Source organism: Ambystoma mexicanum, chromosome 10 (assembly GCF_040938575.1).
Source record: "Ambystoma mexicanum isolate Mex_15411 chromosome 10, UKY_AmexF1_1, whole genome shotgun sequence".
NCBI lineage: Eukaryota > Metazoa > Chordata > Amphibia > Caudata > Ambystomatidae > Ambystoma > Ambystoma mexicanum.
In genome coordinates, this window is record NC_090932.1 from 1,164,587,716 (window position 1) to 1,164,610,007 (window position 22,292).

General features: G+C 49.3%; 1 protein-coding gene across 1 annotated transcript in view; it reads left to right on the forward strand.

Annotated features, from left to right (window-relative positions):
• The window catches only part of GPAT2 (glycerol-3-phosphate acyltransferase 2, mitochondrial), a 2,680,481-nt gene that overhangs the window by 308,976 nt on the left and 2,349,213 nt on the right, over positions 1 to 22,292 (forward strand). The gene's annotated exons all lie outside the window — the stretch shown is intronic.

Below are 22,292 nucleotides of genomic sequence, written 5' to 3' on the forward strand. Positions count from 1 at the left end.
GAGTCTTCGTTATGGGGTTAGCCGAAGTTCTTGCGCTCATTGATGCTGAACGCAATAGATCCTTAAAGCGCTCCGCTGACTCATTATCGCTGCTAAAGGCAAGTCCCGCCTTTCAACCCACTCAGTTGCTGTGTACCTCTTAACGTTTCATATTGCAGTCCATTGACGAAGCCAGCGATTACAATCATTAAGAGCGTACAAGACTTTTGTTCGGGGGCTATTCAGGCTGAAGCTTGCATCCTTACCAACAGAGATGCCACAGCTATGATCCTGTGTAGCTCTCTGAAGGGCGTCACTATACCGAGCAAGTTGGCACAAACGCCTTCACTGCCTAGCATTAATATAGGCTCCACTTGTCCACCATTAATTAGCCCGATCTCAGATTTACATTGTATACTACTTAATACCCGCTCTTTATTCAAGCACGCCCTAGAGGTGGCCAATTACATTGAACAGAACAATTTAGATCTCTGTGCCGTGACTGAGACTTGGGGTTCAGATGCCGCTGATCCTAGTCTTAATTTAGCAATTCCAACAGGGTATGTTATGATACGCAAGGATAGACAGGAGGGTAGAGGGCGTGGTGTAGCCTTCATTCTTGAAAAGGCTCTTTCTATATGGGAAGTCCCAGGTTTCATCATGAAAGAAATAGACTCTTTATATATTTAAATTGGTATGAACGGGGGCGCTGTTGCACGCCATCCAAGATGGCCGCCTAGTATTCGAGCTGCGCGATCCATAAATCCTGTTGCAGAAAATCCTGTGAGTTGGGGAGATTAAACAGCGGAAGCTCAGTAGAATATCGAATCGGAAGGTCTAAGGATCCTAAACCACCCACTTTCATCCCCCAGCAAGGCCGATAACCCACTGTAATCAGCTGGCGTACAGATCCATTGAGACACAGAAGAGTGGAATAAGAGCAGGGAAATCGTTCATACCGCCCTCCCCCTGCGGTTCGGCGGCCGAGGCGACGGCGAGCCCTGCATGTTGAGGTGGACACGGTAGTCTGGAGTGAGCTACGAGGGCTGTGCGGAGGTCGAGACCGCCTGGCACAGATTAAAAGAAATAACTCTGACGTTGACAGGAAAGGCGGAGACAAACAAATCCTGCCGGCACCCGAATCAAGGGAACTCACAGAACCAGTTCCCGACGATAGACCCCTACCCCCAACAGGTGCCACCGTGTGCGCTGAGGAGCGAGCGTGCAAGCCAGGGGGGGTGGCAGGGAAGTTGGCGGTGACCGGGCACCATCGGAACACCATTGAAAGAGGTACGTGTTGTGGCGGTGCCCGCACGTTCCGTACTTGACATTAATCCCCATCTGGCCCTTCCTCACAATAACCGCACGTTTGTGCCGGGCGGCCCCTGCTGTGTGCTGCAGAGCCGGGAAACATTTGGTCAAAGATCAGTGCATGGCAAGCAGGTCCCACGCACAGTGACAGTCGGAATCCGGCGCAAGAGCGCACATTAAACACTAAGTGGAGACAAGAGGATCACAGGCCACATTTAGCAATCAAGGGCCAAATCTGACTCGAAGAGAAGAGGGCAGGCCTCACATGCACTGAAGCTTGGGGCAGTCTACAGCTGGCTCAGGTGGTGACCCAAGGGACAGAAATAGTCGTCATCCTCAGCTATTGCCCCCTAAAATAAAGGGTGCCAGGGAGAACACCCCTAAGCACAAGATACACTGAGAGAGCCCACCCAACTTCTCAGAATAATGGCCAGAATCACCCCACGTACCAATTACACATCACTCTCCAGCCACATATAGCAAGTGTCACTGTAACGGGGAATAAATAAAAAATATACTTCCCTACGCCTCAGGATATGCCTTGGGGCAATAAGGGTCCCAGGAAAGGCCCCATGGACGCATTTACCTATTCGAATATGGAGGGCGAGAACACAAGACCCCCGACACCAAACGGTTCCAGTACCCCGACAACGGCCAAACCCACTACTGAACCATACATGGCGGCACTGCAGGCTGGATTTGCAGCGGTCAATAGTAAACTGAACGATATAGTAAACAATATATCCTCCATCAGATATACAGTCGGCAAACACAAGGGTTTCGGAGGCTGAAACCAGAATAGGGACTCTAGAGGACACTTCTACTAATCAAACCAAACACATTGAGGAGATAAAGAAATCCTTAAAACAAGTCCAATCCAAGTTCGAGGACCTGGAATCATGCTCCCGGCTAAATAAGATCAGGGTGGTTGGTTTGGCCGAAAAAACGCTAAATGTGCCCATGGAAACAAATCTGGAAGAGGTGATTCGAGCTATCCTACCCGAAGCCAAATTCTCTCAGCAGTTCCTGATCGAGAGAGCCCACAGAATCGTGGCCCCACAGCCCAAACCCAGAGCACCACCACGTACAGTCATCGCACGATTACTCAATTACCGTGACAGAGACCACATCCTACGTCTATCCCACGAGAAAGGCACGCTAACATACGACTCGGCGAGGATCCACATATACCCAGACTTCTCGACCGGGATACAGACAGCCCACCGAACATTTGACCAGGTTAAGAAAGTGCTCAGAGAGATCTGTGCCCTACACAATACTGTTCCCGGCAAAGCTTTGCCTCCAGAACTCAGGAAGATCGCACTTCTTCAAAACTGCTTCAGAAGCAGTGAATTACATAGAGCAGAACATGCTGCTCCCCCCAGGCAAGAAGGATGAGACGGCCCGATCCAATACCTGATGAAGGGGGGAGATAACTGTTATATGCAAGACCACTGCATGACACCAACTCACCAAAAATGCAGCGCACAAGCTCCTTGGGGCAACATGGTATGCGAAGAAAGTCATGGCAAAACAGTGCTCCGCACGGAAGCAAAAGTTGCAGAACGCACATGGGATTAGACTGTGCAGTTGGGGAGATGGTGAGGGACGGGGGAGGGGGTTGGGACAGGTCTGTTGCCAGTTGCCGGTTGAAGGTCGGGGAGTTCAACGTTTAGTCACCAAAAACAACTGTCAAGCACATGGCTCACAGCCACTATGAGTGAAGCTAAGGTCATACTATGGAACATGATTCAGAATGTACATGACCGCGAAGGGTAAGGCCCACGGACTGAGGCTCTTGACCTGAAACATCAGGTCTTGCGAACCCCATCAAGGCGAGAAAGATTCTGGCCTATGCAAATAGTCATAAAGTAGATATCCTTCTCATAAAAGAAAAACATGCGGTCCAAAAGGTAACAATCATTTGTACACAACTGGGGTCAGATACGTATCGCCACAGATTATTCAACGCAAGCCAGGGGCGTGTTAACACTAGTGCACAAACGCACAGGATTCCAAATGGCCAGAACAGAGATAGACTCGGGGGGCACATACGTCATAATATGGGGGGCGCTGTCCGAACAGGAGTTAATAGTCAATACATATGGTCCAAACACGGATTCTCCAGAATTCTACTTGCAAGTACTAGCACCGATCATGCATGCCGGCTCCTCCAGAATTATATGGGGAGGTGACCTCAACACAATCCTCGACCCCCGCAATGGACTGTTCATCTACAGTTCAGAGGAAGCACTCTAAAAGCTGTGCTAGCCATACGGCAGATAATGGAAACGCTACCCCTAGCAGACACGTGGCGGGAGTTGCATCCAGGGCAAAGGGAATATACGTTTCATTCACATGTGCATGGGTCAAGCTCCCGTATAGACTACTGGCTCTGCTGACGCGAATATTTACCGTACCTACACGAAGGCACAATACTCCCACGTACGTTATCAGACCACTCTCCTGTCCTGATAGAAATACAAATGGGCGACACGCAACAAAACACACGGTCTTGGAGGATGCCCCCATCACTACTCAAAGACGACTCAATAATAGAACCTTTAAGGTCAGAGATTATAGACTTTTTCGACCGCAATACGGGATCTGTGCAATCTTTGACCACGGTATGGGAAACCTTTAAGGTTTGGCTGAGAGGTCACTTAATATCTAAGACAGTAGGCACGCTTAGCTAAGTCAGATACAATCTCAGCCAGACAGAAAGGGAATTGCGTAGACTAGATCTCAGCCACCAGGGATAAACACTCGATGACCAATGCAAGAACAAATGGCTAAATTTAAAGCACTGGCGGAACAAGAAGTGCACTACATAATGCAACCAATAAGGGCCAGAAGGTATGGGGAAGGCAACAAAACGGCACGCACAATGGCTAACCTCATCAAAGCCGAACAGAGGGTAAGGCAAATCACGAGCAAAGTGGACCTGGAGGGAATCGTCCACACGAACTCCAAAGCAGTAAACAAGGTATTCCTGGAGTTCTACACCGAACTGTACTCGAACGCTGACCGAGTAACAGAAGAGGAGCTCCAGATCTGCATCGATTCATTCCCCATGCCCGAACTGAGCCTGGTAGACAGACACTAGACCTACCACTGACCTCAGAGGAAATCACACAGACCATCAAGGAATTCCAATCGGGCAAAGCACCGGGCTCAGACGGAATACCCCCAGATTTCTACAAAAGTTTCAAAGATGAACTCGACCCCAAACGTACGAGAAATATGGGAGGAAGGTCTTGAAGGGGGGGGGGACTGCCTGTCACAACTAAAGAAGCTATAATAACTGTCCTCTTGAAGCCCCACAAATCCCCACAAGACCTCAACTCTTACGGCCCCCTCTCCTTGATCAATGTGGACACAAATATTTTCTAAAGCAATAGCAAATCGAATACTACCCTATATGAATAAATTAATACACCAGCCCAATCGGGCTTTATTCCCACCCGCTCCACCTCCATAAACCTCTGAAGGTTCTTTGTCCCTTAACACAGCACATTACCTGGGCATTATAATGGCCACTGACAGACACACACTATACTCAAACAACTACGAGCCGTACCTAATACAACTCGAGCAGAAACTCAGTCTGGGACAAACTCCCAATATCAATATATGGCCGGGTAGCTTTGCTTAAAATGGTGGTAGTTCGAAATTATTATATCTATACAGCAATATACCTATCTGGCCTGGCAGACATTTCTTTATCACACTACAGAAACTAGCCTCTGCATTCGTATGGGGGGGGTGGCACTGTAAGACATCGATTGCCTAAGATGTGCAAGAGATATGAAACGGGGGAGGGCTGATGTTCCCAGATTTCCTGCTGTATTACTACACTGCTCAATCACACTTTGTGAAATACTGGTCCGAATCCACTAAACAAAACACCCATATACAGGTGGAGAAATTTGCAGCCTCCCCAATCAAATTGTAATCCATGATATTCGCTAAAGGTAAAAAAGACATGGGAGAAATAGACCCATTAAACTCCACAGTAAGAGCATGGGCATACCTGTTTCAAAGAGTAGGATACACGGACCCCTACTGGCGGCATGCCTCCCTATAGCATTATCCAGTACTTATTCCCACAACGGATACAATGCTACAAAAAAAGTGGGACACAGGCTACGAAATGAAGCTGGGAGACCTATACCCGGACGGCAAGTTTGCATCACTAGGGGTGGTCCAAGAAAAGGTAGGTGCAGGCCTCACTACGGCACTACAATATCACTGTCTTAAAGCAGCGCTGAAAAAGAAATGGCCAGCATTCCCCGATGAGCCGACCTCACATCCATTCCTGACCACAATCATGACGCCTGAGGGTTTTCTAGGAGGCATATCCACATTATACAAAGCAGCACAAGTACATACTCCATCCACAAACAATATGAAGGAGACATGGGAACAGTCTCCTTTTATTAATATAGAGGAACCACAATGGTCCAAGTACTGCCACTACACCAAATCCATCTCCATGAACTACAATCTTAGACTAATCCAGTTCAAAATCCTGAACCATCTCCACATCACGCCCAACAAAATTTCCAAATTCGACACCTCCAGACAAGTGTGCTGCCCTAAATGCAACACCCCTGCAGCTAATTCCATCCATATGTACTGGGAGTGTCCATTAATAAAACAATTCTGGGAATGTCATGCCCCGGGTCCCTGTGCGACAGCGACAGCATTTGGGCACACCTCATGCCATCTGGAGGTTGCCCTGGCGCCTCCGCCAGCGTTGCAGGTTCCGCGGTCCTACGCTGCCTACATCTCCCATATGCCCCGACAAGGAACAAGTCTTAATCATTACAGTCACGTGAGGCAGGCACAACGTGGTTTCCGCCTCCTTATGCTTATCTATTTATGGGAACCCAAACTGCGTCTCGGTGCACCTAAACTGTTTTGTGCCGGTTTCGAGTGCGCTTGTTTGTTTGTTTGTTCAACGTGACTCCGGATTTCTTCGACCCTGCCTGCTACTACGGATTACTGCCCCTGGAAGTCCCCTTTGATCTCCGACGCCCGGCATCCTCAGATTGATCCCTCGGTTACCAGACACTGTTTTTTGCATATATGGACTCTTGTCTGCCTCGCCCCGTATTAACATTACTTGGATCTCGGATTTTGTTCATGTACCAGCGCTTATTCTTTATGCAGTTTCCACGTCCTTAACAGCCACCTTTTACACGTTGCATCTCCCTGTTTACTTTCATACCAGCGTTCCTTGTCACACGCGAACTTCCTGACACTCCCTTCCCTGTCACATTTTTGTGGTTTATTTATTCTATTTTTCGGCAACACCCTGGACGCTTTGCTGGATCATTAAGGATTCCTATTCTGGAAAGTAGGTGACCTTTTTGGACGCTCTCCTGACATCAACACTGGTCACCTATCCATTGCTTGTCTGTGGACGCTCTGCTGAACTCCAGAGGTTTATTCTTGGGACCCCTTGCTTTAGCTTGCACCCTCGTGCCACCCGGGTTAGGTGAATGCACACTGACTCTCTGGGATTGTGGACTGCCAAACATGTACTCTCTGGATTTCTGAACTCTCACACAACTTACTGACTCTTTTGGCACCAAGTAGGTTTGTGGTCTCTTCTTTCTCGGAGCAGGTAAGAGTGGGAAGGTGAGGGTGGTTGTTACCAAGGTTGGCATATTTGACTGCTGTAGTGAACTATTGTTGTTGTTCTTTCCTCTAGCTCTGTTGTTGCTGCTCCCCCCTTTTCACTCAAGCCCCTGGCCTGTCAGGTGATTTATATTCCTGCAGGCCGCACTCTTGTGGGGAAAGTCTGTTATTCATCAGTTTCCAGACTTTCGAGTGAAGTGTGTCATACCAATAACTGTTCGATGTGATGACAGGGAAGAAGTAGCCAAAACGGTGACTGATATACTAGACAGACACATAGCGGCTACCCCACTCAAATACTTGCTGGGAGATATTGGCAAAATCTCAATCAAACACCGCAGATTATTTGCCATATCCAACGCAGTGGCCAAAAGGAACATTCTCAGGGCGTGGAAATCAAGAACAGCTCCTACAGTACAAGAATGGCTGAAGGATATGGGTACAGGACTCCGAAGAAACGTATATAAGGGGGGATAGTAACCTCTTTCAGACCAAAAGACATTTGGAACCCCCTGAGACGATATCTGAAAACCCACGAGGGGAGACAGAGGAAGATACTGAGTGAACCACACACCTCATCAACACCTGCAGAACGACCTAACATCCGATAATGAATGCACTGTTTCCTTTGCTTTTATATTTTTCCCTTTGCCAGTATACAATAAGGTAAGGTAATATAAACATTGAAAGCTTGTGAGTTGTAATATGTTTGACAGCAAAAATAAAGGTTTAGAAAAAAAATAATAATTGGTTTGAACTCGGAATCAACAGTCAACTTTCTTCTTTATCGCCCCCCTCACTGAAGGACAGAAGCACTTAACAATCTTATGCTATCTCAGCTTAAACCCCTTTCATGGTTTATCATCTTGGTTGATGTTAATCACTGGTTAGGCGACGCTGAAGATGCTCATGCCATAGAGCTACAATAGTCGCTATTTGACTTAGGATTCACTCAGCAAGTGACTATACCCATTCATGTACTTGGACACACCCTCGATTGGTTAACAACTCTTAACACCACTTGCTATGATGTCACCATTATGCCATGTTCGTGGTCAGATCACGCTTTTATACATGTTTCACTATCTGTTCCATTTCCTGTGAAATTGAGGAACCTGTCTAAGGATTACTGTGTCTCGTAATTTAAAAAGCCTTGCACTGAACAACATTGTGCCGTTATTGGACAGTAACATTAGCTTTTCATCGGATATCCCGCTTCAAGCCATGTCTTCTTGTTTAGCACTCAATATGGCTAGCATCTCCAATACGTTATCGCCGGTGAAGCCTGAGAAACAGAAGAATGAAGAATCTAAAAGTCAACCATGGTTTACGGCCAAGCTTAGAAAGCTTAAAGTCTTGACGCTTAAGGCTTTCTACTCTTGGAAATCCACATTAACCCCAGCCCTTCTGCAATCCTATAAGATCCTAGTAAAGGATTACAAATCGGCTGTATTGGAAGCCAAGCAGAACTTCCACAACAAAAGAAGAGCTAATGCCGCATCGGATGTTAAGGACATTTTTAAAATCCTTAAAAAACCAGAGGTAGTGCCCCTCCAGCTGATCAACTTGAGATTAAGGACTCCATCTTGTGCCAGCGTATACAAGATGGCATGCAAAACAAACTCTTAAGGTATAAGAGCATGGATGTTGGAAAGAAAGGAGTTACCGGTGGGCATCAGAAGCCGCCTGTGAGTAAGCCGATAGTTGCTCAATTTAACTTTCACCCAATCGCAGAGGAGACTTTACAAAAAGTCATTTGAAAAATTAAAGCCCACTCTTGTTCCTCCTTCATAATAAAACTTGCCCCCTTCCTCTTCTAAAGGCAATTTGCATATTTGTTAATACCTCATTGTGTGAAGGCAATGTTCCAGATGACTTGAAACAAACCATGGTCACGCCTATATTGGAAAAAGCTGGACTTGCTAGGGATAATCCTCTGAATTATCACCCGATATCTAACACTGTTTTTGCTAAAAATACTGAATAAGGTGGCATATGGTCAGATTTCGGAACATCTAAATCTGCACCTTATCCTGAATGCGCACCAATCAGGCTTCAGGTGGAGCTTTGGTACTGAGAAGTCCCTTCTCGAGCTAAAGTCAAAATTGTTGGATCGCCTAGATAAAGGGTCTCTTTCACTGCTAATTTCGCTCAACCAGTCAGCAGTGTTTGATTTGGTCGATCACTCTATATTGATGTCTAGATTGCCTGAGGTGGCTAACTTTTCACCTCTGGCGGTTTCCGAGGATTGCATCCTTCTTGAAGAATACACACAGCAGCGTATGCTCGGAAATAGCAGAGGCTTTGTCCAGCTCGGTTCTTTTTGGGGTACTTCAGGGAGCTAGTACATCCCTGTGCCTATACAACATTTTCATGGCGCCTTTCTTCTCCGACTTAGAGACAGAGGGGATTATGTTTTCAAACTACGCGGACAACACTCGATGTGTTGTCCCGGTCTCAGGCTGTCACTCTCAGGACAAATTTGAGCTAAACAGAGTCTTTGACCTCACTGAGAATTGGATGCTTAACAACAATTTGGCTTTTAATAAAAGCAAAACTGAACTCATGATAGTGGGTAACTCAGCCACCCTTATTAAGCTGGATATTAAATAGGGGTCCTTTTAGGTTAGGGGTTGACCATGTTCTTCTTTTCCTCAAACTTAAGATCCTGGTGGTGATTCTCAATCAGTCGCGATCTAGGTGTCCTCATGTTACTAGCATAGTTTCCGGAGTGGGGAATCGAACAGCAGGGGAGGGACGTTAATAGTCAGCAATGGATCTACAAGTAACCAGGAGAGGAAACAGTGGGGATCAGATGGCAAAGTCTCCGGTAAGGTGGGGGGAGTGCAGGGTGTATGGACATAGGAGTTAGAGAGGAGCCATTCCTTGAAGAATTGATCACATTCAGAAGAAGAGGTTATATACTCTAGATATGTGCAGGGCTCTCAAGTTCTACATTGTTGCACTTATGGATTTTGCTCTTGGCATAGTTCTGTGACTTTCTTCTTTCCTTCTGTGGGTGCATAGCATTGAAAGCATCAGTTTCACAGTGTATCATTGTGTGTATTGTTGAATGTTAAAAGCTAAGTAAGTTTCCTCACCCCAAGCCGAAAGTGATGTATGCTTATCCGGTCAAGGCTAAGGCTGCTCTTGTGGCTTTCCGAGCCATGTCCCAATTGGAAGAGATTTGTAAGGCAGCACGTGGGTTGCCCCTCTTCCTCCATGCCCTTTGTAAGCATTACCACAGGCACATGTTACAGGACAGGTGGTTGGCCAAACTTGTTGGATTGAACCGCAACCATTTTTTCATGTTTTCAGTGTGATTCTATCCACCTATTGTGTAGGGTACCTTGCAGTGTCCCAAATGTATAGAGGACATAGGGTGAGATATGGACGCGAGTACTCTTAGTCCCCTTGTCTAAATGTGGGCCTTCCCACTGTTTCCTCTAAGGGATTATTCGTTGCACGATGATAAAAGGACTGTTTTGGGTAGTGTAAGGAAGGCATGGTATCAAACAATAAGACAGACACAATTGATCATAATTTCAGGGCGTTTATTGAACTTAAATTGGGTTTGAAAAACGCCCATCTAATCCTAAATCCTAAAGATGAGAGTAAGCTACGAACATCGAATAACGCATTCCTAGTGGTGTCTTGTCAAAATAAAAGGGCCTATACAAATAGTGTGGAAAAAAAATGTTATGCAAAGGAAAAGTGTTCAAGAAATGATGTCAGTATTTTGAAGCAGTTTGCTTCCCTTCCCCACGTTTTCAGCACAGGACAAGGCACCACACTTGAGCTTAGCATGAGGATGCAGTACAAAACTTCAACATCAGGTCCATCTGTGGCAAAGTCTCTTTGCCATTCAAAGTCTCTTATTTCAGAGGGCCTGATGCAACACAACACGACACAACATTAAATAAAGTTCCTTTCTTCTCAGGATTTTCACTTATTCAAGCTTCTCAGGTGATTTATTGTTCACCCTGGGTGCCCCTCCGCCATGCTTAGACCCACTGTAACACGAAACCTTAAATTGGTCTCCCTCTGCCAGGCTCGGACCAAATTGATGTACTTTTCCAAACGTTCTCTATTTCATCAAAATCGAAGACGTTCATCTGTGTGTGGGATTTTGCTTGACCCGATGCAGGACCACTTCGATTCACGTTTATTTGTTCTTTCAATTGGTCTCCCTCCGCCGGGCTCAGACCAAATGTATCTACTGTTATCACTTCTCAGCTGGATACCTTACAGAGACATTCGATTGAGCACCTAAGTGGTGCCGGACCACTCTCTCAAAGGTATTGTAGCTTGCTTTAAATGTCAATCACTCATCAGCAGTTCAAATTCACTTGTGTTTCTTATCACACGCGTTTTAACAGTGTTGGGTCCAGCGCTCGCCATACAATGTTGCTGCTTGCAACCTTTGCTTCAACACCGACCAGTCTTGTATGGGTCTCCCCAACTCACTGGCTGCGCTGACTTCACAGAAGCTGCTTTTTTCTTGGAGCCAAGGAAGGTACCACGGCGGCTGGTGATTCTCCCCATCTTGATTATTCACACGGGAGGATCCCGGGTATCTCCGACACACAATGCCGGATTCTTCAGCCTGGTTTCCTGGTCTTATGCTTTCTATTCTCGAGGTTATGGTTCCTTGTCGAAAAGGACAAGGGAACTTCCCTCCTTCCGATCCCCTTCTGTTTTGCTGTCTTTCCTCTCTCGTTCAGCTGCCGTCTCAATGCTGTTTCCTCGTGCGCTTTGCCTTGCTCAGATTATGCTCTCTTGCTCTGCCTTTTATCCGTGTGGGGAAGTGTAATGGAAGTCAGGTGTGTGTGTGTGATGGTCAGCAATTGCCTGACCTCGCCTGACCATTGTATTGGGACACGTCAGGTATACTGCTCGGGTGTAAGTCTGTTTTCTCTCATAGCGGCCTTGTGAGAAAGTGTTTGTGTTGTAAGGGGGTGGGGGTAGAGTTCCTAAATATACTACCTGGTAGGATGGGGTAAATGTGTACAAGGAAGGGGATACCGAGTCTCACCATCCGGTGTCCCACTCCCACTCCCTGAAGACCCCTCACCCAGGTGATGTTATGATAGGTTATTTATAACGCACTTAATACCAAGAGGTTTCTAAGCGCGGACCTGGGAATCGAACCTGTGTTGCTCTGTGTTCTCTTGCTTCCAAGGCTAGCATGTTGCCGCTAAGCTATCCTCCCGAGACAATGTTCCCGCACTGGTCCACCTCCCAGGCACTGGATCCAAAAGCGATGGCCATGTGCTGGCCACCTGGCAGACAGATCCTCTGAGACTACTGGGTGCGACACCTTCTGGTTTCTCACAGTAGTGAGCATGCACAAGGGAAGGCCTACCTTAGAGTTATGTCTGCACTTGCGCTGTAACGTCTGATTAATGGTGTGTACAAAATACTGCAAAGGGAGAACACTGAAGTGTTTCTCAGGGCTTACGTACATTGGGGTCTGGTGAAAAGATTTGCAAAGGGACTTTCGGCAGGGCTTAGCATGGTGCCGAATTTCAAGTAGTAAACTACTAACCAGACATTACTATCACCGTTTTTCTAATGAATTTCATGAAGTGTCGCACAGTAGCTCACAAATCTGTGTTTTGCACAGTAGCCTACAAATCTCCACTGCATTATGTATATGGTAGGGACATTGGTTATTTAACACTGAAAAGAGGAATGGTCATTTTAGAGAATAATTTTTGGGGGTTGAACGAATAATATTTCAGAGTTAATGTTTGTATTTAAGAAATCATACAACATGCACTTTAAATTATAATGTTGATAGGCACTGAAATGAACAACATGATTGAATGACGAGGGGAGCTGAGGAAGAGGGGGCAGACTAGTCTTGAATACATTTACAGGACTTTTCTGAATTGTAATAGGGGTTGCTTGGTGAATGCAGCTAAGAAGTGTTAACAGAGCCTGCGGTGACACTAATAATATTGTCTCCTCTACTATACATGCAGGATATAGACTATAACTTTTAGTAGTAGCTGCTCCATGGAACAGAGGTATCTTGTAGGTTTATGATGCTGGATCCTGTTTTCAAGATACACAGGTGTAGAACCATTGAGGAATTTAAAGGATGGGCATAACATTTTGAATGATGGGCTCTGTTTTACTGTGAGCCAATGGAATTCTCTCAAGAGTAGGGTGATGGTTAGATGTGGGAGGAGCAGATGAATTGTATAACCAAGAGTTGATAAGCAAGCAGACAATGGGCCTCATTACTCTGGCGGTAGCCATGCCGGTATAAACGGCAGGCTGCCGCTGGAGTTGTGCTTTTTTTCCGTCGGAAAAAGTAACGCCCCATTCAAGTCCCATAGGACTCAATGGGGAGGACGGATGCACCGGCACTGTGTGCAACAGTGCCGGTGCATCAGTCAAAGTCTGTAGGCAGGTGCCGTTGCGCTCGCCAGGTTAAACCTGGAGGGCAGGAGGGCATCCCACCTGCAAACATGTACTTTGCCGGTCCAGCAACAGTGTTATAATGAGGCCCAATGACTGTGATTCTCTTTGGTGAAAGGAAGATTTTACGAATGCTTAAGTTAGAGGAACCAATTTGGGAGCTCATGGTTAAATCTGCATCCACTACGACTCCAAAGCCTTTGCCTTTCTAAGATGTATATTTCTGAGGCTTGTGGATCTGCTTAGATCACATGCGATGCATAGGCCGACATTTAGTGGTAGCTGCAGAGTATTACATTTTTTGTTTTCGAAACCCGAAAAGGGACGTTGATGGGGCGTGCCACTAATACTATCCCTAGTGTGACATCTACTGTACCCCTGGTCCTTGACGTGGCAAGGTCCCTCAGATTCCACCATCGTAGTCGGGACGCATATCGCAGAGTTCCTTCTTGGCTGAGGCCATTACTTTATAAAAAGTAAAACTTAGTATTTCTTTCTGTCCTTTCCACAACCGTTAGTATTTCTTTCTGTCCTTTTGACAACCGTTTCCCGCAGATCTCCAGCAACGGCTCCAAGGACAAGACCATCCGTCGATGACAGACTCCCGTCCTGATAAACCTTTGCCTGTGGCCTTCCGAGGCCTCAACTGGCCTTGGCCCTGCACAGTAGGGAGAGCGGGGGGAGGTTCATATTTTAGTCTCACTAAGAGAATGCATACTCCCATTTATTTAGCCAGACTGCCATCCTTCTACATTATGGAGAACACTCCTTTTAAATTCTTTTCTTCCTGGAACTGGAGGTTTCCATGGAAGGATTTGCACCGAGTATGTAACCTTTGCCCCCCTAGGGACCACCCCGGAAAAAAGTGCACGTTTTGCAAACTGTTCAGGCCAAAAACTTCAAAGGACTGCAAGACGTCGAGGCAGCCTCCAGTGATGGTAGCATCAACGTCCGAAGTGACGCAGAGGGTGATCGGGATCCTTTGGATTAACGCATGCGAGACCCCGACCCCAACAGGCAGGCCGGCAGTTCTGCTACAGGAATGACACCCAGCGGCTCAAGCACTACCAAGTCACACCAAGCACACCCCACCCCCCGGCCGAGAATCGAGCACGCCATTGGCCGATCAGCTGCACGCTGTGTCGAGGGGCTGGTCTGAGCATTTCCTGTCCTCTGGCCCATCGCGGTCACGATCTCCACATGACAGGCCCCCGAAACAGATGTTAAAGTCCGTTTTTGACAACATGTCTAAATCTGGGAAGGCCTCGGGTTCCGGCAACCAGGCGGCGAAAGACGCGTCAATGGCCTCGGGGGGGGGGGGGGGGGGGAGCTCAAAGTTAAGCAAGTTTAATTAAAAACCACGTTCCCGACACCAGAAGGCCACAACGTCAAAAAAAACATAAATCTTCGACGCCCCAGGTTACAAAGTCACAGGATAAAGTCACAGCCAAAGTAGGGATTACACTACCCCTGAAGACACTCTTTCAGGGGCGATGCATCATAAGCCGACTCCTGTCCCAGAACCTCCACCTACACCTGCCCAACCTACTCCTACTACCTCTGTGTTGCCATGCTCCTCCGAATGGACACCTGAACAGAGCGATAAGGTCATGAGGAGAATGTCCAGTTTTATAAACTTCCTTGACGAACACCCCGAACAGCTCCAAAACCTTCAGGGGCCCCCGCAAAGCAGGACAGCAGGCCAGCAGCCAACAAAGCATGGCTGGACACCACGCAGGCTACCACCTCATCATATCAGGACCTAGGTCAGTACACTTATTATTATAACACCCAAGGCTCACAGGACCCTGGCTCGTAACAGACCCAGAGGAACGAGGAGACACGGTAGACTTAAATCAATATTATGATGATGACGTATACATCATCCAATCCCCCAGACCACACCCACCCAAAGGTGGCTGACTCCCCGGTAGACAACCAACTGCAATATAATGACCAGCTCCTAAAGGCTGCAGAGCACTTCAAAATAGATACCCAGGAAGCCCTAGTTGATAAAGACTTTGTGGAGGACATACTTGGGATTACCAAATCTTCAGCACAGTTTATCCCCTTGCTTCAATCGGTTCAGAGATGTATTCATCCCTCTCTACTTACCCCTACTCTAACACGGGCAGTCATCTCGCGCATCGGGAAGATGTTTAGACCACCCCCTCGTGCCCCTTATTCACTACGGGGCAGCTAAAGCCTGACTCTCTTATAGTCACCACCACAAGAAAGAGAGCGGGAATCCCTCTGGCCTCTGCCACAGCCCCTCTTGACGAGGAGAGTAAAAAAATCTACACCTTGGGCAGGAAAGTAGCTTCCTATCAAACAAGGATAGCTAATATTACCATGCTGCTAGCCAGCTATAATTGCCACAAGTGGGAGGAGATCGCACAACAAATACTCAGTCGCAGAGCCCCTAAAAACAAAGCTCTCTCTCACCATCACTGAGGGGAAACAGTAACAAAATGCATCCTTAAGGATAACCTGGACGCAGCAGACAACGTGGGAAGAATCGTAACAGAAGACACACTGATCAAACGCCACGCATGGTTCAGTCAGTCGGGATTCAAACTGGAAACCCAGGCTACCCTCTTAAACATGCTCATTGAGCCCAACGCTTTATTTGACAAAGCAGTTGAGGATGCACTTAAAAGTGCAAAGGAGGGAGGCCACCAGGGGGCGCAGGCAACATGGCAGCCTGATTCCACAGCTCCCCGAGTAGCCCCGAGAAAACAGCGGAGTCATCCCGAAAATGTCTGCCAGACCCCAGCAGACCACGAGATTCGGGCGTCCAAACCCATAAGGAGCCCAACGGTCCTTAGTTGGAGCTCGGAGGCCACTCCGGCCCCGAGATACGCCGTCCCGTTTGACGAGGGCTCCCCTCCCCCTCCTGGGTGGCTTGCCTGTGTCGGCAGTGGAGACGCGGCGGGGCCTGGCCTCGGCCTCTGCTCAAGGAGGGAGGAGCCCTGCCCCTCGCCGGGCCTGTTCAAGCGACACGGGCTGACCAGGAGCCCCCACGGACCACGCACTGCTTTGCGGACCATGGCGGAGAGCTGCCGCACGGCCCCCCAGCCCCCTGCGGGGACTCTGAAGCACCGGCCCGGGCCGACGCGGGAGCGCGCCCGGCCCCTTGAAACGCTGTTAGCGGTCGGCATCCTGCGGTGCCCTGCTCTGCCACAGGTGAGCCCCCCCCCCGTGACCCAAACTGAAGCGGAGGGGCTCCCTAGCCCCCGTTGGAATTGAAGTTAAGGGGGTCCAGCCCCTCACCAACCAGCAACACCCGAGCGGGCATTGATCCCCCCCCAGCTGGGCCCTACCGCCACCTCGGGCCGGCGCGGGAGCGCGCCCGGGGGCCCCCGCCCCCCTCCTCTGCTCCCCACGCCACTGGACTGCCATCCCTGGCACCTCGGGAGACGCCAGATTGGCCCCAGAGTGTCCTGCGTTCCTCGGGTCTCGCGCTGGGCCCACCACACACAGCGACTGCGGGGACCCCGGGGGGACTTCATCTCCTCCCCCATCGGTTGAGGCCCACCACTGGAGCATCTCTGGGTCCAAAAGACAGACTGCAGCCACCCACCAGATGTCACTGCCCGCCTCCTACTACAAGGGGGCAGGTTCAGGGGATATAAAGGACAATAGGGCTCCTGTCAAGGCAGAGATCCCCTGCCATTTACATCTGGGGGACCCCTCGGAAATCCATGGCGGAGTCTCAGCCCTTAATTAACACTGGGAAACCAATCTAAGCCCAAGACACCATCGGTGAAGACCCATAGAACATCGAATGGATTGCGAACAGCAATAGGACCACAAGGCGGTTCTAAGGGAGGTGCTGGTCCCATCCCCCCCAGGGGTATACATAGAGGTTGCTCAACTGTATCTTGGGGGAAATAGCCTGCTGCAGAGGCAGAAAAATAGACCTTGGTGGAGAGGAGAAACCACGACACACCCAGGGACGCCAGGTTCGCTTGGGGTGCACAGCGCCAAATGAGTTGGAAGAAAACTCTAGCCAAGTACCAGTTCACGCCAGCTCACCCAGACATGGAGACCAACCCTTCCCCTACTCCAACCACTCCGGACCTGCATGCCATCCAGGGCAGTATCCAAACAATTCTGGATGAAATAAGAGGAATGCGACCAGACATGGGGGCTAAACTGGCCGACCTCACCACAAAGGTCTCAACATTAGAGGACCGAATCGAGGGGGTCGAAAACAACCAGGTCTCCACCGACCTCCTCGAGGCACAAACAGAGGCCAGATTTAAGGAGATGTGGCGCCGCCGCGAGGAGGACCTCCGCTTGAGGGTCGATGATATGGAAAATCGTGAGAGGAGAAATAACTTACGGATCTTCGGCCTGGTGGAAGCGGAGGGAGAGACGCAGGAAGGACTCGAAGGAAAGGTACAGGACATCATTCGGATCGTCCTTGGAATTGATTCGGGGGAAACGGACCTGATTGATAGGACCCATCGAGCGGGCGGGGGAGGTAGAGGCCTGCGCTCTGTACTTGCGAGGTTCCACTACTACAGGGACAAAGCCAAGATCCTGGAAAGGGCAAAGACCTTAAAGGACATTCAATATGGGAACTCAAGAGTGACAATCTTTCAGGACCTCTCAGCACTCACACTTCAGATGAGGAAAAAATGCGGGTCCATCACCAGATGGCTGCAGGGCAAGGGGGGTCCGCTACCGATGGAGACACCCGTTCTCTTTAGCTTTCGAGTGGCAGGGCGAGAGGTACCAACTTGTAACGGAGGAAGACATTCTGAGAGCCACTGAGGACCTGGTGGGAGCCCCAAGTACATCACAAGATCGAGATGGCGGTGTGGGAGACCGTGGCCATGCCCCACAGGGACCTGACTTGGCTCAGGGGAAGCTCAAGGTTAAGGGTGCACGGAAATTTCAGAAAACTCAACACCCCCCCCCACACACAGACCGCGAGGGGCCCATATAAGTGCACCCAGAATATCATGAAAAGCACCACTGTGACATAGATGTTCTGGCGGTTGCCCTGAGGTCCTGGTGATCGGGAGGGAGGTGGGGGGGGAATTGAAATTGAGGGGGTTTCACATGTTGCCACGGTTGGCCAACGGTTTTGTTTGGTGAGGGGGGAGGAGGGGAAAGCGTAAAGTCTCACAGGATGAGAAACGACAGGAGCACTGTGGTTTGGAGTTCACAAGTTTCACCCCCAGGTTCAGTGGACACCTTGGGGCTAACAGAAGAACGCGGCCCCGGCCGAGGGCTCAAAATGAAGGGGTTGAACCACTGTGTGGTGCCTGGGGGAGGTGTGGGGGGGGTGGATGGGGGGACTCCACAGAGACCCCGAAGGTAACTGAGACTAGGGGACAATCTGGAGACAAGGATGGGAGGAAAGGTTTGGTTTGCAGGGATATTCCCGGGGCCAGGGTAGCAACCCTGGTGGTTCGTCGACTAACTCCGGCACGAGTTGGATTAAGGAGACGAACGCCTTGTTAGATGGGAAAGGGGGGAGATATAGGGGGGGAGGGGGAGGGGAGTGTGTAAAAGTTAAGGGGAACAACACGTCATGGGACAGGGGGCTACGGGAAGGCATGGACCCGGAAGACCACACAGACATCTTAACGGGCATGGGCAACGATGACCATGGTTGAAGGTCGAGTTGGTACGCTCAACGTAAAGGGCCTGAACTCACAAAATAAACGCTCCCTCACAAGCAATATGTTTCGCAAGCAGAAACTGCTCGTCCTCTTCCTGCAAGAAACACACTATAGGAGGGGAGCGGAGTCGCGATCAAGGGGAAGGAAATAGGCAGGAATTTTTGGGCCTCACATAAGTCTTCCAAAAAAGAGGGGGTGGGCATTCTCTTGGGCAAATCAATGCATTTTATAGAAGTAGAGACGAAAAGGGGCTTCGGGGGCAGATTTCTTGGCATAAAGGGGTTTTCCCAGGGGCGGCGAATTACCTTGGCCACCATATATGTGCCTAACACTGGTCAGGTCAGGTTCATCCACAAGATCCTTCAGGTTATGGACGAATGGGCAGAGGGGGCAATGATCCTCGGCGGAGACTTTAATCTCATCACGGACCCCCGCTTGGACTGGTGGTCGGCTAAGGGGATAGGCACAAAAGAGCCCACAAAGGAAAACCTCGCATTGAAGGACCTCCTGCAGGAATATTATTGGGTTGACGTATGGCGGAGGTGTCACCAGGCACCCGCGGGGTATACATTTTTCTCTCCTCCACACCAAGCGTATACTAGAATTGACCTATTACTAGTGTCAGAGGAGGGGTGATAGGCGGCCCATCGGTGGAGTCCGTCACCTGGTCAGACCGCAATCTATTGGTCATGGAATGGCGACTACAGGAAATAACAAAGTCATATAGATGGCGTTGCAATGACACCATCTTGAGAGATCAGGTATTCAAAGAATTTCTCCGGAAGGAGATCGAAGCCTATTTCACAACAAACGACACGGGGGAAATGTCGATGGTCACGATTTGGGAGGCAGCCAAGGCCACATTCAGGGGCCTCCTCATAGCTGAAGGCTCCAGGAGAAAGAGGGAGAGGGCTTTGATCGAATCCAAGCTGCGGGGAGAATTGCAAGCCCTGAGGACACAGCTCACCAAAGATAACATAGATCGGCGACCCTCCTGGGGGAAATGAGAGAAAAGAGGCAAGCCCTCCATAAGTCTTAATTGGTGAAGTGGTTAAAACAATGAGATATACCAAGCAGAGATATTACGAAAAGGGAGATAGAGTTGGGACCCTTCTGGCGCATAGGCTAAGGGGGAACAGGGCGGACAGGCGGGTGGAGGGTATCGGAGAGGGGGGAGGAAATATCCAAACCAAGACTGAGCAAATAGTCTTTTGTGGGGTTTTACCAAAAATGATACACCAAACAGGAGGAGGGGTCCCAAGACGAGCTTCAGAAATATTTAGAAGATCATCCTCTCCCCCGGCTCACTGAATTAGAGAGGCAGGTCCTGGAGGGGGACATAACGAAGGAGGAGGTGGAGCAGGCTATCGAGCGGTTGAAAATAGGTAAGGCCCCGGGGGGGGGACGGATATACCGCTGACTTCTTCAAACAATTCCAAGCTGTTTTGATACAGCCATTGACTAAGCTCTTTAATCAGATTAGAAATCCGGAGACCATCCCGCCAACGTTTCTTCAGGCCCTGATCACGGTCATACCAAAGCCGGGCAAGGACCCTACAGAGTGTGGATCATATAGACACATTTCACTTTTAAACGTGAATGCAAAAATATTTACTAGAATCCTAGCCACACGTCTGGAGCGGTACCTTCCCCGACTGGTTCACTCAGATCAGGTGGGTTTCATACTCAATAGGCAGGGCGCAGACAGTATGCGCAAAACGCTACACATACTGGGCTCGAGGGAGGTTAGGAAGGAGGGCGATCTTCTCCTGTCTTTGGATGCGGAGAAGGTGTTTGACCGGGCGAGCTGGTCCTTCATGAGATGGGTCATGTCGTCTCTGGGAATGGGGCCGAGATGGCGGGGGTGGCTCTGTGCCCTTTACTCCAACCCCTCAGCAAGGGTGTTGGTCAATGGCGGGGAATCAGCAGTGTTTCCACTGGAGAGAGGTAACCATAGCGATTAGGGGGAACGAGAAGATTAAAGGCATCAAGATGGGTGATATGCCCTGTAAGGTGAGCCTCTTTGCAGACGATGTCCTGCTCTACCTCTCTGACCCTTCCCAGTCGGTTCCTGAACTTCTGAACAGTCTAGAAAAATATGGGACCCTCGCGGGTTACAAGGTTAACCTGGGGAAGTCGATTGCATTCGTGGCAGGGGACCTCAATGAAAAGGATACAGTATGTGGCGGATCTTCCGTTTTGCTGCCGGGAGGAGGGCTTTTGTCACCTGGGGGTCCATATACCAACCGATTTAACAAACCTTTTTACAGCCAACTACCCGCCCCGGTGGTCCGAAATCAAGCGGGATGTGGAAAGATGGTCAAAGTCTGGTTTATCGTGGATGGCCCGGTTTAACTCAATTAAAATGGTGATCCTCCCCAAGTTCCTTTACCTGTTTCAAATGCTCCCGACCCAGATACCTAGGCCATTCCTTCTGGAGATCAGACGCGCCCTCTTGCATTACCTTTGGGCGGGGAAGTCCCACAGAATCGCCTATGATGTACTCACAAGGCCCAGGGATGAGGGGGGGGTCAACTTCCCAGACCTAGAGACATACTATAAGGCAGCTCAACTGAGAATTTTGGTTGACCACTTCGCACAGGGCACCAAGAAACAGTGGGTAGCGTTGGATAACAAACTCTTTTCTCGGGTTACGCTGGATGAATGTCTGTGGTTCCCCAAAAGACGCATCCCAAGGAGTATCTTGCACTATCCAGTCTTGGGGGTACTGTGGTCCATATGGAAAGAAGGGGGTTACCTTAGATGGCTCACGACATGGCCTTCGCCTCTGAGCTGCATCTGGGCTCCTCCACTGATGGATGGGATCAATGAACCACTAGCCTTTCAGAAATGGTATGAGGCGGGCTTGAGCAGAGCGGGACAGCTTTGGGTGGACGGGGCATTCATCTCTCTCGGAGACCTCGGGGCCCTCCTGGGCCTGGATGACCTTTCTCCATTCAGATTCTTACAACTTAAAGGGGCCCTCACCGAAACTAAGTGGGGAGACACCCTTAGGAGAGACCTAACAGATTTCGAAAAACTTCTGATCACGTACCAGGGTACCAAAGGGGTAATATCGAGACTTTATGGCCTCCTGTTGTTGTCCACCCCGAGGGATCCCCCCCCCGCCCAGGTGCAGTGGGGCAAAGACCTAGGTATACCAATCACTGATAGGAGGTGGACGAAGATGTGTAGACAGGCCAACCGCTCCACGGCTGCACCTCAGTATCGTCATCAGGCACTGAAATTAATCCATAGATGGCACTACCCACCGCAGAGAATAGCCAG